This window comes from Rhineura floridana, chromosome 9 (assembly GCF_030035675.1).
Source record: "Rhineura floridana isolate rRhiFlo1 chromosome 9, rRhiFlo1.hap2, whole genome shotgun sequence".
In the NCBI taxonomy this organism is placed as follows: Eukaryota; Metazoa; Chordata; class Lepidosauria; order Squamata; family Rhineuridae; genus Rhineura; species Rhineura floridana.
The window spans coordinates 35,270,129-35,283,880 of NC_084488.1; positions in this window are offsets into that span (position 1 = coordinate 35,270,129).

Below are 13,752 nucleotides of genomic sequence, written 5' to 3' on the forward strand. Positions count from 1 at the left end.
TTGGACGAAGGGCACCTATATGAGCCACCACCACCACCACACACACTCACAGAGAGAAACTATTTGTACCTCTCCTCTGTTCAGGACAAAGGAGAACAATCTTTGCATCCAAAGAAATGGCATGTTTAAGGGGCATGTTTATTTATTTATTTGTTAAATTTTTATACCACCCCACTAGCATAGCTCTCTGGGCGGTGTACAACAAAGAAATACAAATATATACAATAAAATCCCATAATAAAATACAACAAAAATATAAGAGAGTAAGAAAACTAAAAACAGTTACAGCACATGTTAAAACTAGATTAAGTTAGATTAAAATGCCTTAGAAAAGAGGAAGGTTTTGACTTGGCGCCGAAAAGATAGTAATGTCGGCGCCAAGCACACCTCATAGGGGAGACTGTTCCACAGTTCGGGGGCCACCACTGAGAAGGCCCTAGTTCTTGTTGAATGTAGGATTGGCTGAGCTAATTCAAGCAGGAAAAACAGTCTCTTATTCATTGTGGATATTTGATGTAATATTTACTGAGACCTTTTGCAGGCACCATGGGGGTTACTGCAGGGCAGACTGGCACCCATGGGTATCATGTTGGCAACCCTGGTATTAAAGTAAGACCACACAAGGAATAAGCCCAGCCAGAGTTTATTTGCCAAATTTTGTCAACTTGGTATAGCTAACATGGTGCCCTCCAGAAGTTGTCAGACTACAGCTCTGATCATTCTTGACCTACTGACCATGCCAGTTAGGGTCAGTGGGATTTGGAATCCAAAACATCTGGAGGGCACCACATTGGCTGCTCCTGGCATAAAAATTATATCAGTTTGAATAGAAAAACCACTGTATATCACACATTTTGCCCATATTTCTGATCACTGAGGAGGCGGCATCTCAAAAATGCTTGACAGATTCTTATCAAAGAGAATTACACAGGATTTCTTGTGTCTTGGATGATTTTGCGTCTCAAAAGATCTTTCTTGCATTCAATAAATTAAAAAGTAAATTGTTGCATTGCACTTTGTTCATGGCTTATTCCCTTGCTCGTTGTAAGTTCTGTAGCTCCTACTGTTTTATATTGAATTATTAATAGAATTGTGCAGAGGTAAAAATAAAAAATGCACATAAAAATACTACTTTTCTTCTGTTTGTTTTTTCGCTCTAACACCAGTGACTTGATATTATTTGCCCAAGCCTTCAGAGTTCAGCAGAAAGAATGCTGCATGGTCAGATTCATTGGTCCCAGATGGAAAATCATTAGGTAAGTGTTCAGAGCTGGATCCAGCTTGTAAATCAACCTGCAACTACTAAGATATAGTTCAATCCACTGTTTAAAGCTGGGGAGGAGGGGAGGGTTTATCCACCACTATGAACAGCAGAGATTCATTGAACATGATATTTCTCAGAAAAGAATTTTGTAATAAAAAAAGTGCTTGAGAATTCCACTTCTCCCAATTAAGAATATTTGGTGACATTCCAACCAACCACCCAATTTTGCCACCTACAAATAGCATAGAGAATTTTGGGATGCCATCAAGGATTTTATAAATTGTGAAATCAAGGGGCGATTAAGTACTAGCTTTGATGTGATGTCATCAGATCCATAACTGGCTCACCTGTGCTTTTTTAAAAAAGATCCAAAGGCGTTTCAAGGAGCAGGCAAATCAGAAGGGCCAATAACAGATGGGGGGGACTTAGGGCTCATCTGGACGACTGCAAAATGTGTGACATGCCCGCTATGTGTGTTCATTATTTTTCGGTCGTCCAAATGACGTCTTGCGCTGTTACGCATTTTTGCGGGTTAAATCCGCTCCTTGCAGTACCGGCAAAAATGCGATTTGCTGTTTAAAATCGGGAATCATCCGCTGTGCCTTCAGGAGTTAGGATGCAATACCGCGGACTTTACAGCTGATAGGTGGTTCTTGGACGTTGCCCCTTGCCCCTTCTCCTCATTCCAGCCAATCACGTATCTGCACTTTTGCGCATGTGCGAGAATAAGCCCGGGAAAATTGAACCAATCATCGCAATGGTGGGGTGTTGGGGGGGTGTCTGCAACTACTGCGCAGATGCATTTTATTTTTTGCCAGCCTACAAACTGGGCAGCCGCTCTGGGTGAGATCTGCAATGCACAGCAAGCGAGAAAGGGGGAGTGGTCGGTTTCAGCCTGCCTCTGAAAGCTTTGTCAATTTCATTCTACTTGCTGGGGGTTTTGCTTCAAATCAGAAAAGCATACATTTGTTTAAGTGTAATATTGCAAATGCAAACAAGAAAAAGGCTTCTGGTCGGTTTCAAGCCTGCTCCAGAAAGCTTTGTCAATTTCATTCTCTGTGGGAAGGAAAGGGAGAAGGAGGGAAGGGTGACACATTTCTTGCTTTTTTGGAGAAATAAGTGCATTGCCAGCATGTGTATCTCCTTAAATATCAATAAAGGCAGAAAAGCAGACATTCGTTTAAGTGTAATATCGCAAATGCAAACAAGAAAAGTGCTTCTGGTCGGTTTCAAGCCTGCTCCGGAACGCTTTGTCAATTTCATTCTGGTGGGAAGGCAGGCGTGAAACCGACCAGCAGCCTTTCCTTCCCAGGTGAGAACTCCTTTACAGCCATATTGTGCTTCGTTGCAAAGGAGGAGAGGAGCATACGTAATTTTTTTGCTAACCAATTGGTTGATAGGGGGAGGTTTTAGAGGCAGAGCTTGGAAAAAGCGAAAAGAATGTAGGGGTCTTACTGCTGCGTGTGCGGGTGCAAAAAAGGGTTTTTTTTAATTGGGAAAGAGCGAACTAAATTGCAAAGTGAGGACTAATGACGCCCCGCTCGCCGCGCAGCTGACGAGTGGGGCAAGGTTGCAGATGGGGGCGAAGCTGCCGCCTCCATCTTTGTTTGGGGCAACGTCGCGCGTCGCACCTATTGTGTGCGTGCGACGTGCAGTGTGGAGGGGCGGGGCTTTGGGGCTTATTTAAGTCCAGCCGCCCCTCCTACCTTCCTCTTTGCCAGCGTGACGTTGAAGGACGATGAGGGCCGAAGCAGAGCAAGGAGAAGAGCGGCAGCGGCCATTCTGGCTCGGCCGCATGGTTGGTGCCATTTCGGAGGCGCTTGTTTGCAGCAGCACAGGCCGCATTTACAGGCCAGTTAGGCCACGTTAGTGGGCTGATTAGGCCTCAGTTATTTTCCTTGGTGGAGGTAGTTTGAGGAGGCAGGCGGTCATGAGCCTGGAGGAGTGGCGGCGGCTGGAGCGGGTCTTTTATTAAGGGCTTGCTGGGCCGAATGGTGTGGAAACCCCCTCCCCCTTGGTTGGGGGGGGTGGGCACTCAGTGTCCTCCAGCAACGCCGCCTTAGGGCTATTGCTAGCCAGTTAAACAAGATCACACACACATTTAATATTGTATAAGAGCAGTGATATAATATAAAGTAATTGGAATAAATCAGTAATTAAAATAAATTAGAGCAAAAGAGCTGCATGGTTTTGAATAAAAGGATCAGACCTTGCAGACAGTGACTTACTACAGTTAGCAGCTTACAATACTGGTATTCGTGCTGGTGTTTCTGCAGTTGGTGGCTTACAATAATAATAATTATTATTATAATTGGTCTCATAATTCTTATTATAGGCCAGGGAGGATTTAAGTAGTCATGCCAACCAAGCAAGGAAAAGAGGTGTGTGTAAAAGGTCCCCTCATAAAATGCAGGTCTTTGGGCAATTTTAAACCACCACCACCCCATACGTATGGGAGAGGTTTTGATAGTGGTTGAGGTGTTTGGACTGCGATCCGGGAGATTGGGGTTGAAATCTCCCCAACAGCCATGGGCTGCAGGCTCAGAACTAATTACGGGAGAGGAGGCTGCACAAGCCTTTCTAGTCTCAACAGGCCCTATTTACCCCCCTTTTTGGTTGCCAAGGCTGGGTGTGAGTTCAGCCTAGGTAGGGGGCGCAAGACAGTGAAGGAGGTGGGTGAGGCCTTGGCAGCCTCTCTTGGCTGTTGTGAAGGGTTCTTTGGTTAGGCTTGCGGCCTTTCCTTGACTCGGGCCTATATTAGGTTCAAGGTACTTTATTCTATCAATTTTATTACATCGTGGTTGCTTGGGGGGTGGGTGGAGCTCTTTGGTTAGGCTTCTGACTTCCTGCTAGGCCCAGGAATATAGTAGGTTGAGGTAGTTAATTCTATTATTATATTACAAGTGGCCTTTGAGGGGCCAGGTGAGCCTTTGGGCCTTTCATATTTGGATACTAATGGTGTGCACAGATGACAGGGTTTGCTGGAAAATGTATAAATCACAACCACTACTTAGGTGACAGTGATCCTTTTCCAAGTGTCAGTTACACATTCCTTGTTAACTCTGAGAAGTTGCATTTATTTGAATTTGGTCTCATATCAAAAACAAGGCATATGGCATTTGTTATATTCACAGAAGGACATGCAAACTTCTGCAGGGAATTGCAGGTCTTGCAGATGATAGTGTGGTTGAATGGGTGGATAGCAATAAAGAGGAAAGACAGATCACTTATCAGGATCTTATCCTCATTTCCAAGATCTTGGACTTTACTGAAACAAGGGCTGCCTTGATGCAAGTTTAGACTCTGTTTTTGACACAGAGGCTGCATTTTAAGATCCAGGCAGACTCTTCACCCTTTCCTGATGACTTTACAACAATAACAAAACCTTTCTTTGTTGGGATTTTTGATAACAAATTACCTGAAGTCTCTGCTTTAAGGGAACTGGTTTAGCTGCAAGGAACTAGTAGTTGGTAAAGTGTACTTACTCATAAATGATTTCCTTCCCTTTTGCAGAAGGATATATGCAACAGTGAGATAGGAGGCAAGAGCCCTTCAAAGGGGTAAGTAGAAGCCCCCAGCATAAGCTGCTCAAGGACATGGGTCCCTCCCCGGTTAGACTCTAGGTACTACGAACTTTGCTTGCTGGCTACCTGGTTTAAGGGAAGGTTTGTCTGTTATGGTGTTTTCCTTTTGATTTCCTAGTCCCATACTCCAACTCCAGGCTGGCCTTCATGGCCTACAATCTTTGATCTGTTTTCATTATGGCAGTAATCTGCCAGGGACAGAGGGTAAAGATGCAAATTACACCTGATTCACCACCAGTCTTATTGAAGGGGTTCGGCGGTAAGTGGTTCATACCTGATAGTCTAGGTACCATGCGCTACACTTCATTTAACATGGTGCACGCATGTGGCAGAGGTGCCTTATGCATTTATGCGGCCGAACATTGCCTATGGACTGCTATATTTCTTACATGGCGTGCTGCAGATTCTTCTGGGAGGGAACAATCAGGAGACATGTGGGCCCAGAAGTAGTGGGGCACTATCTGTGTGATTCGCTGTTCAGGGGTATGGCAGATTTTGGGATGCATGTTAGCACCTGAGGTCACAGCTCATAGTATGGCTATGTACCTGGGGATTCCCTTGACAGCTGGGAGTAGGGATGATCTACCCCAGTCTGAGATGGCCATAAGCCTATCCATTGTTCTACTGTGATCACCAGCTCTCGGAATGCTGAAAGGGCTGTAGGGGCTGTGCAAACATGGCCTATTCTTGTGAAATGCGCGCTGGACTTCCCGTAGATTCCATTGCCCCCAGTACGCTCGCCAGCTACCACAGAGCAGGTAGGGTAATTCAGGAATTCTGGGCCGGCACGGGCTATGGCAGGAGTAGGGGCCTGTTAGTCCAAGCACTTCAAGGTAAGCTGGCGGGACTGTCCCTCATAGCTAGGCTGGTGGTTTTTTCCCTATCCCCGTCGCCCTTTCTCACTGGACATTTTATTGGGTATGGTGAGCCAGTGGGAATACAGTATGCTCCTCCGGCTATGAAGCCAGACTTTCCAGGCTGTTGGACGCTCGTCCTCAGGTTTATAAGGGCTATATTCCCCCCTTTTAGAGGGCCTGGGAATTCGGAAGCCTAACAAGTTATAATTATCTTGACAGGCTGCTGGACGGGGACGGAGCAGACACTTATCCTAATAGGCGGCCTCAGCATAGTCTTCTGGGCAGCCAGGAGGGCCTTGAAATCAAGCATGGGCTCATAGTTGGGCCTCAGTCGATGGGCGGCAATACAGGGGCGTGGCCAGAAAGGAATGTGTTTGGATAGGCTCTTACCCACTTTGTTCCAGCATAATTCAGTACAGACGGTTTCACAAGTGGTGGTCCATCCCCCGGGTGACAATGACCTCAGTTGCTTGAGGCAAGACCCACAGATCGCTGGCAGATGACGACATGCAGTTTGAGAGGCTACGACAGCCTCTGTTATTTAAGGGCAAGGCCCTCAGTTGGCTGGCATGTGTGACGTGCAGCGGAGAGGCTGCGACGGCCTCAGTTACTTAAAGCCAAATCCCTCAGTTGGCAAGCATGTGTGACATGCAACGGAGAGGCTACGACGGCCTCAGTTACTTAAAGCCAAGTCCCTCAGTCGGCAAGCATGTGTGACAGGCAGTGGAGAGGCTACAACGGCCTCAGTTACTTAAAGCCAAGTCCCTCAGTTGGCAAGCATGTGTGACATGCAATGGAGAGGCTACGACGGCCTCAGTTACTTAAAGCCAAGTCCCTCAGTTGGCAAGCATGTGTGACATGCAACGGAGAGGCTACGACGGCCTCAGTTACTTAAAGCCAAGTCCCTCAGTTGGCAAGCATGTGTGACATGCAGCGGAGAGGCTACGACGGCCTCAGTTACTTAAAGCCAAGTCCCTCAGTGAGCAAGCATGTGTGACATGCAACGGAGAGGCTACGACGGCCTCAGTTACTTAAAGCCCAGTCCCTCAGTGGGCAAGCATGTGTGACATGCAATGGAGAGGCTACGACGGCCTCAGTTACTTAAAGCCAAGTCCCTCAGTGAGCAAGCATGTGTGACATGCAGCGGAGAGGCTACAACGGCCTCAGTTACTTAAAGCCAAGTCCCTCAGTTGGCAAGCATGTGTGACATGCAACGGAGAGGCTACGACGGCCTCAGTTACTTAAAGCCAAGTCCCTCAGTTGGCAAGCATGTGTGACATGCAACGGAGAGGCTACGACGGCCTCAGTTACTTAAAGCCCAGTCCCTCAGTGGGCAAGCATTTGTGACATGCAATGGAGAGGCTACGACGGCCTCAGTTACTTAAAGCCAAGTCCCTCAGTTGGCAAGCATGTGTGACATGCAGCGGAGAGGCTGCACCAGCCTCAGTTACTCAGGGCAAGACCCTCAGTTGGCAAGCATGTGTGACATGCAGCAGAGAGACTTCGACGGCCTCGGTTGCGCTGGGCAAGGCCCTCAGTTGGCAAGCATGTGTGACATGCAGCGGAGAGGCTACGGCGGCCTCAGTTACTTAAAGCCCAGTCCCTCAGTGGGCAAGCATGTGTGACATGCAATGGAGAGGCTACGACGGCCTCAGTTACTTAAAGCCAAGTCCCTCAGTGAGCAAGCATGTGTGACATGCAGCGGAGAGGCTACAACGGCCTCAGTTACTTAAAGCCAAGTCCCTCAGTGGGCAAGCATGTGTGACATGCAACAGAGAGGCTACGACAGCCTCAGTTACTTAAAGCCAAGTCCCTCAGTTGGCAAGCATGTGTGACATGCAGCGGAGAGGCTGCACCAGCCTCAGTTACTCAGGGCAAGACCCTCAGTTGGCAAGCATGTGTGACATGCAGCAGAGAGACTTTGACGGCCTCGGTTGCGCTGGGCAAGGCCCTCAGTTGGCAAGCATGTGTGACATGCAACGGAGAGGCTACGACGGCCTCAGTTACTTAAAGCCAAGTCCCTCAGTTGGCAAGCATGTGTGACATGCAGCGGAGAGGCTACGATGGCCTCAGTTACTCAGGGCAAGGCCCTCAGTTGGAGAGCATGTGTGTCATGCAGCGGAGAGGCTACGACGGCCTCGGTTGCGCTGGGCAAGGCCCTCAGTTGGCAAGCATGTGTGACATGCAGCGGAGAGGCTACGGCGGCCTCAGTTACTCAGGGCAAGGCCCTCAGTTGGCAAGCATGTGTGACATGCAGCGGAGAGGCTACGACGGCCTCAGTTACTCAGGGCAAGGCCCTCAGTTGGAGAGCATGTGTGACATGCAGCGGAGAGGCTACGACGGCTTCAATTACTTATGGGAATGCTCCTACGCAGGGTTTGGCGAACGAAGGCTAACCAGCAGATTCGGTTGGCTCTTCTTGGGGCAAGGGGGGTTAGCCATTCCGCATCCCCATTCATCATTAGAAGGGTGAACGATACAGGGCCGATGGCATTCACCTGTCAGACGCAGGTAACAACATATTTGGGAGACCTGCAGAGGTGTCTGCGAGAGGTGCTTCTCGACAGTGGGGTAAAGGGGGACTAAATAGAGATTTGTCCCCCTTTTGTGGCGGGAAGGTGCGGGAAGGGAAATAGGTAAGGACAGCTAGGTAGCCTCCTTAGGCACCTTTGGAGGTGATTGGCGGTTCCGGAGGCCTGTCTGTCAGGGCTTTACGGCTCGAGGGCAGGATATGGGCTGCTTCTGGGGCCAACTTATCCTCATCTACCCAGGGGTTATACGGCCCCGGGTGGGGATGACGTGGGAAGGCCCCCCTACTCACCTACAAGGTGTGGCCGGGGTAAAGGGTAAGCAGATGGGCTTGCCCTTGCCCCAGCAGGGGTTGGTCGCCCAGAGCTGTGTGGCAAGCTACTTGCTTATAGACAGTTCCCGCACCTAGGTTTCCCTCTGCAGGTCACTTTAAATTGGGTTTGGTTTGCTGTAATTTAATAAAGTGGCCCTTGTTCAACCCAAGCTGATGTCTCTGTGTCTTATTTCGCCCCTCGACTGCAATCAGATGACAAACCGAATATGGAAACCGTGGATTATCCTGCTCCGTTTAGACTGGGGAAATGATGCAGGGAGAGTTTTTTTTAAAAAAAATTCCCAGCACTGTTGCCTCAGTCCAATCCCCCTTCTCTCATGACAGCTTTTTAAAGCAAGCATGGGAAATCTGAATTCCCATTGTTGCATATAGTTTGGCCCTGATCTGAAAAAGGATAGAATATAGATTTTGAAATTGTATTTGCTAATGACATCCTGGCTCAAATGCAGACAGTGGGGGGGGGCAAATTTATTCCATTGGGCTATTAAAAAAAAAAGCAAAAACGAAAAGCCACCATTTCTTTTTTACATATAATAAAAATGTAAGAGTGCCTTCACAAACCCACACTGGAGGATTTGTAGGGTCACATCACAATCCTGGAGTTGCATGAAGTCAGAGTGGGGTAGGGAAGCAAACAAGGAGGCAGGTTGCTCAACAGCAGTGGCCATGACATGTGAGTGAGAAGGGATGATCATTGACAGGGGAAAAGTGATGGTTCAAGACAATGAGAGATGTCAGAATAGACTGGGACAGTAGAAACACTTAAGTAGTATTCTTGCCTTTTAAAAAAAGTTTTAGCAAGGAGAAATAGCAGAAATGGACAGAGCATTTCCTAACTTTTACTATACTCAAACCCCTCCTGACTCTACTCAAACCTCTACCATTATTTAAAACCCCCAGTTTTTTCAATGTTGCTCAGTCCCTTCTGTACCCAAACCTCTGTTGTTTAAAACCACCATTTTCTTCTCAGTGTCTCTCAGCCCCTGCTTCACTCAAACCTCTGCCATTTATTAAAACCTCAGTTTTCCTCGGTGTTCCTCAATTCCCTTTTTACCCAAACTTCTGTCATTTTAATCCACCATTGTCCTCTCAGTGTCTTTCAATTCCTGCTTCACTCGAACCTCTGCTATGGTTTAAAACTGTCATTTTCCTCTCAGTGTTTCTCAATCCCTGCTTCAATCTCTGCCATTGATTAAAACAGCCACTCTAGCTGTACTTAGACCTTTCCCTCTTCCATTCTTCAGCTGCCTCATGTGAGAGAAATAAAGGATAATAACCCCTCAAATATTCCATAGTACCTTCACACAATGAATTTCACTCCTAGTATCATGTGTTGACTGCAACATGAAGTACCAGATTCAGTGTAGTAATTTAGAGCAAGTGTTTTATTAAAAAGCAAATACATATAAGTACAAAGTCCACCAACTGAGCTTAACCTCTACTGAACAGGCTTACTCTTAAGACTCTATTCATCTTAAAGTTATAGTAACATATATCTTCAAGGGGTGTGTATGCAAAGGGGGGTGCAGAATAGGAGAAAACAAGAAGGCATGGAAATGAGGTGATCAGTGTGCAAGGGACAGTTGAGAAAAGGAAGGAGAAGGGGGGGAAGTGTGAGAGAGAAAAAAGGAGTGCAAAGGGGATGCAAAAGAGAAGGAGGCAAGGGAATGGTGGTGAAGATGAAAGCAACTTCAAACGAAAAGGGCAGCAGATAATAGGTGATGGTGGGTTCTATGGTTGCCAGGCTCAGGGCCTGAGAATGATTCTGTATCTTTAAGAGAAGAGACGATTCAGCCAAGTGCAGGTTTTCTTGCACCACTGTAATGGGAAAAACTACAAGGTGAAATTCTCCCTTCCCCCTGCACAACTTTTAAAGATACAGAAGACCTCCTGGTTGCCAGGCCCAGCCTCCAAGAGGTCTTCTGTATCTTTAAAAGTTGTGCAGGGGGAAGGGAGAATTCCACCTTGTGGTTTTTCCCATTACAGTGGTGCAAGAAAACCTGCACTTGGCTGAATCGTCTCGTCTCTTAAAGATACAGAATCATTCTCAGGCCGTGAGCCTGGCAACCCTAGTGGGTTCATAATTGGGTGGAACATGAAAAGGGTGCTTAGCAGTTGCAATGCGTGGGAGGAGGAAGATGCAGGAGGTTACCATGGGGGCGGTCTGTGTGCAAGGAGAAGTTGTACAAAAGGAAAGGGGAGGCATGGATGTGCAGGGAGATGGAACGGGGGTGCCAAGCTGAGGTGAAGTACAGAAGCCGCTTCAGAAAAGGTGTTGGGAAGGTAAAAAGGGAACTCAGTAATTGCATGATGTGGGAAAGAGAAAAGTAGGAAAGTCTTAAGTCACATGTCCTGTCTCTCAGCTAGTTGTTGCATAGGAAGCTGCTTTATTGGAAATCAGATCAGTGGTCCATCTATCTCAGTACTGTCTCTGCTGACTCCATTGGCAGCGGCTCTCTGGGATTTCAGACAAAGGTCTTCTCCGGCTCTACCTGGAGATGCCAGGGACTGAACCTGGGACCTTTTGCATGCAAAGCGGATACTCTGCCACTGAGCGACGCCCCTGCCCCTTGTTGCACCTAAGAGTATGTTCACACCAAGCTGCTAGTCACATCTAACTTCATTCCCCTTTTGTCCCTTATCACATCCTGGAATGAAACTTGCACACTCCCTTCTCCCTGAGGTTCAGGCTTTTATTTTTAAATAAATGATCAGACCCTGACTAGATAGTGTTGGATGGAAGGGCACATTCAAGGGCCATGTTTTTCTTTGCCTTTCCACGCTTCTTCCAGAGAGAACCAGCAGATGCCATCCAAACCACTGCAAAGTCGTTCAGAGCAGGAGCTCCTGCAGGTTTGCTCTGATACTGATGTCTGTCCCTTTTGTGTCTAAGGAGAAAGTGAATGCCAGGACCAGGAGAGCTTTGCTTGTCAAGACAGAGCAGGTGCCTGCCCATGCCTTCCTCCTTTATAATAATATCATCTGTCCATAAGCACTATCTAGGGCAGGAGTGGGGAATGTTTTCAGCCCAGAGGTCAAAGATATTTATCTTCACAAGTCCCGTGGGCCAAATTTGACAGGTGGGCAGGGCCTCCTACCTGTCAATCACATAGTGTGATAATGACACCAGGTTAAAATAATGCCTGTGAAGTTCATTTCCAAGTGGTTTCTACTGAAATAGCTTGAAAACGCATTTCAAAGTGAAGGCCGTGCCTTTACCTGCCTCTCACCTGACACCATATATGACATTGGGGTGGGGTAGGTGGGTGTGGTTTGTGGAAAACAACCTTGCAGGACCCCTGTTGGGCCAAATTAAGCTGTGGGTCAGAGGTTCCCCACCTTTGGTCTAGGGGCAGTAAATTAAGAAAGCTGATAAAAGTTGGAGGGGGAACTGTGGATAACTGCAATGAGTGTAGCTGTCCCCAACTCATAGATAGCTTGCAGGACTGGGCTTTCAGCCTAGCCATTATTGTGGTACATTGGATTTTATCATTGTTAGGTGTTATAAAAGTGACAGCCAGTCAGAGAAAACCTCTTTCCAACATGCTATGCATCTGCTCACCTATTGCTGTCTCCCACTTCTGCTCATGGCAGAAATTGCAGAGACTCACAGTAGCTTCCCTGTTCCTGCTGCTCGACGAAGATAGGAGTTGCCAGATGGTGGCTGACCAAATGGCAGGGCTGGTGTTGCTGAGAAGGCTGGAAGAAGACTCTCCCTGCTCAGCTAGAGCACCTGTCGGAACTGATAAGCGCTCAGTCTCCCAGAGGCTTGTAACCATGTAGAGACCCATTCACAGTTTCTTGTGTGAACCACCCTTAAATCTCTAACACTATACAGCAGCGGGGAACCTCAGGCCAAGGGGACAAATGTAGCCCTCCAGGCCTCTCTATCTGGCCCTTAGGGATCTCTCCAGGCTACACCTCCTCCCTAATCACACACCTCCTCTCAGCCTTGCTTTGCACCCTCCATGAATGTTCAGTGGAATGCATCCCAGAATTCTGCGAATGCTTGTTGCTTGCCTGGATGGAGGACAGAGAGGGGTGCATAAGTGTGTGTAGAAACTAGCCTATTGCAGAAAGCTAACATTAACATTTGTTCTTCTACCTACTTTTGCCTTTGGCTCCACCCACCCTTGGCATGTGGCCCCCAGAAGATTGCCCAGAAGGGAATGTGGCCCTTGGACTGAAAAAGGTTCCCGCCGCTGCTATGCACCATATCTCCACATGCTTGGACCCAATTCTGTCTTAGCTGGTTCATAGGCACAGAAATTCACAGGGCAGGATGGAACATAAATATCAAATTTCATCTGCATTGCATTTTATGTCCTGCAATTTAAACTGAACTGAACAATTAAACTAGTTTTGCAAGTCTCAGCTCTGTGCCATCCTGGACACCTCCTATTTTGAGCCTACGGTAGTTTTCCACACTCATTTATTTGAGAATGATGAATTTAAGGCCTTGTTAACCTTTCATAACTTTATCTTTCCACAATAAAGGATGTCTTTAAAAACCAAACTGGCTTTCTCTGCAACTATTACAAGGCTATTCTGTGCCCTGGCTGGGACAGAAGCTGGCAATTCATGTGTTGCCCATCTATTTTATTCCAGTTCTTAAATACCTCTTAAATAACCCTCTTGATTTTCTTCCGTGCGCACCTCGGGACAGCTTGCTTAGTCTGAAATTGAATAAAAGAAAACAAAAGCAAGCTGAACTCCATTAAAACAGGAAAGCCAGCAAACACATCAGGGACTGAGTATTCCCCTTGTGAGCAGTCAATCTTTTGACAGCCCTCTCCACACTGGAGACTGTTTAACACTCCAAAGGCTGATGGCAAATGGTGCCTATCAGGAGTGCAACTTTTATTTCCCAACAGCAATCCAAATAGAAGCGTATTAGTTAGAGATAGAAAAGACTTATTAGGTTCGTTGAGTTCATTCTTGTGTGGTTGCCCACAGAGGAATGAATCTAATATTAAAGTGATATTGCACATGATGATAGCAAAGCGGACAGGAAGCCCAAACTATGCTCTGGGGGGATGGGGAAAATTAAACCTTCAAAAGTGGATGTAGATGAAGGCTGTATTGAAGTTTGATAGGAGGAAAAATCTTTTATTTCTCAGGTGCAGTAAAGTATTTCTTCACTCAAGATACTGCCGACCAAGCAAAAATACATCTCTCTCTCTC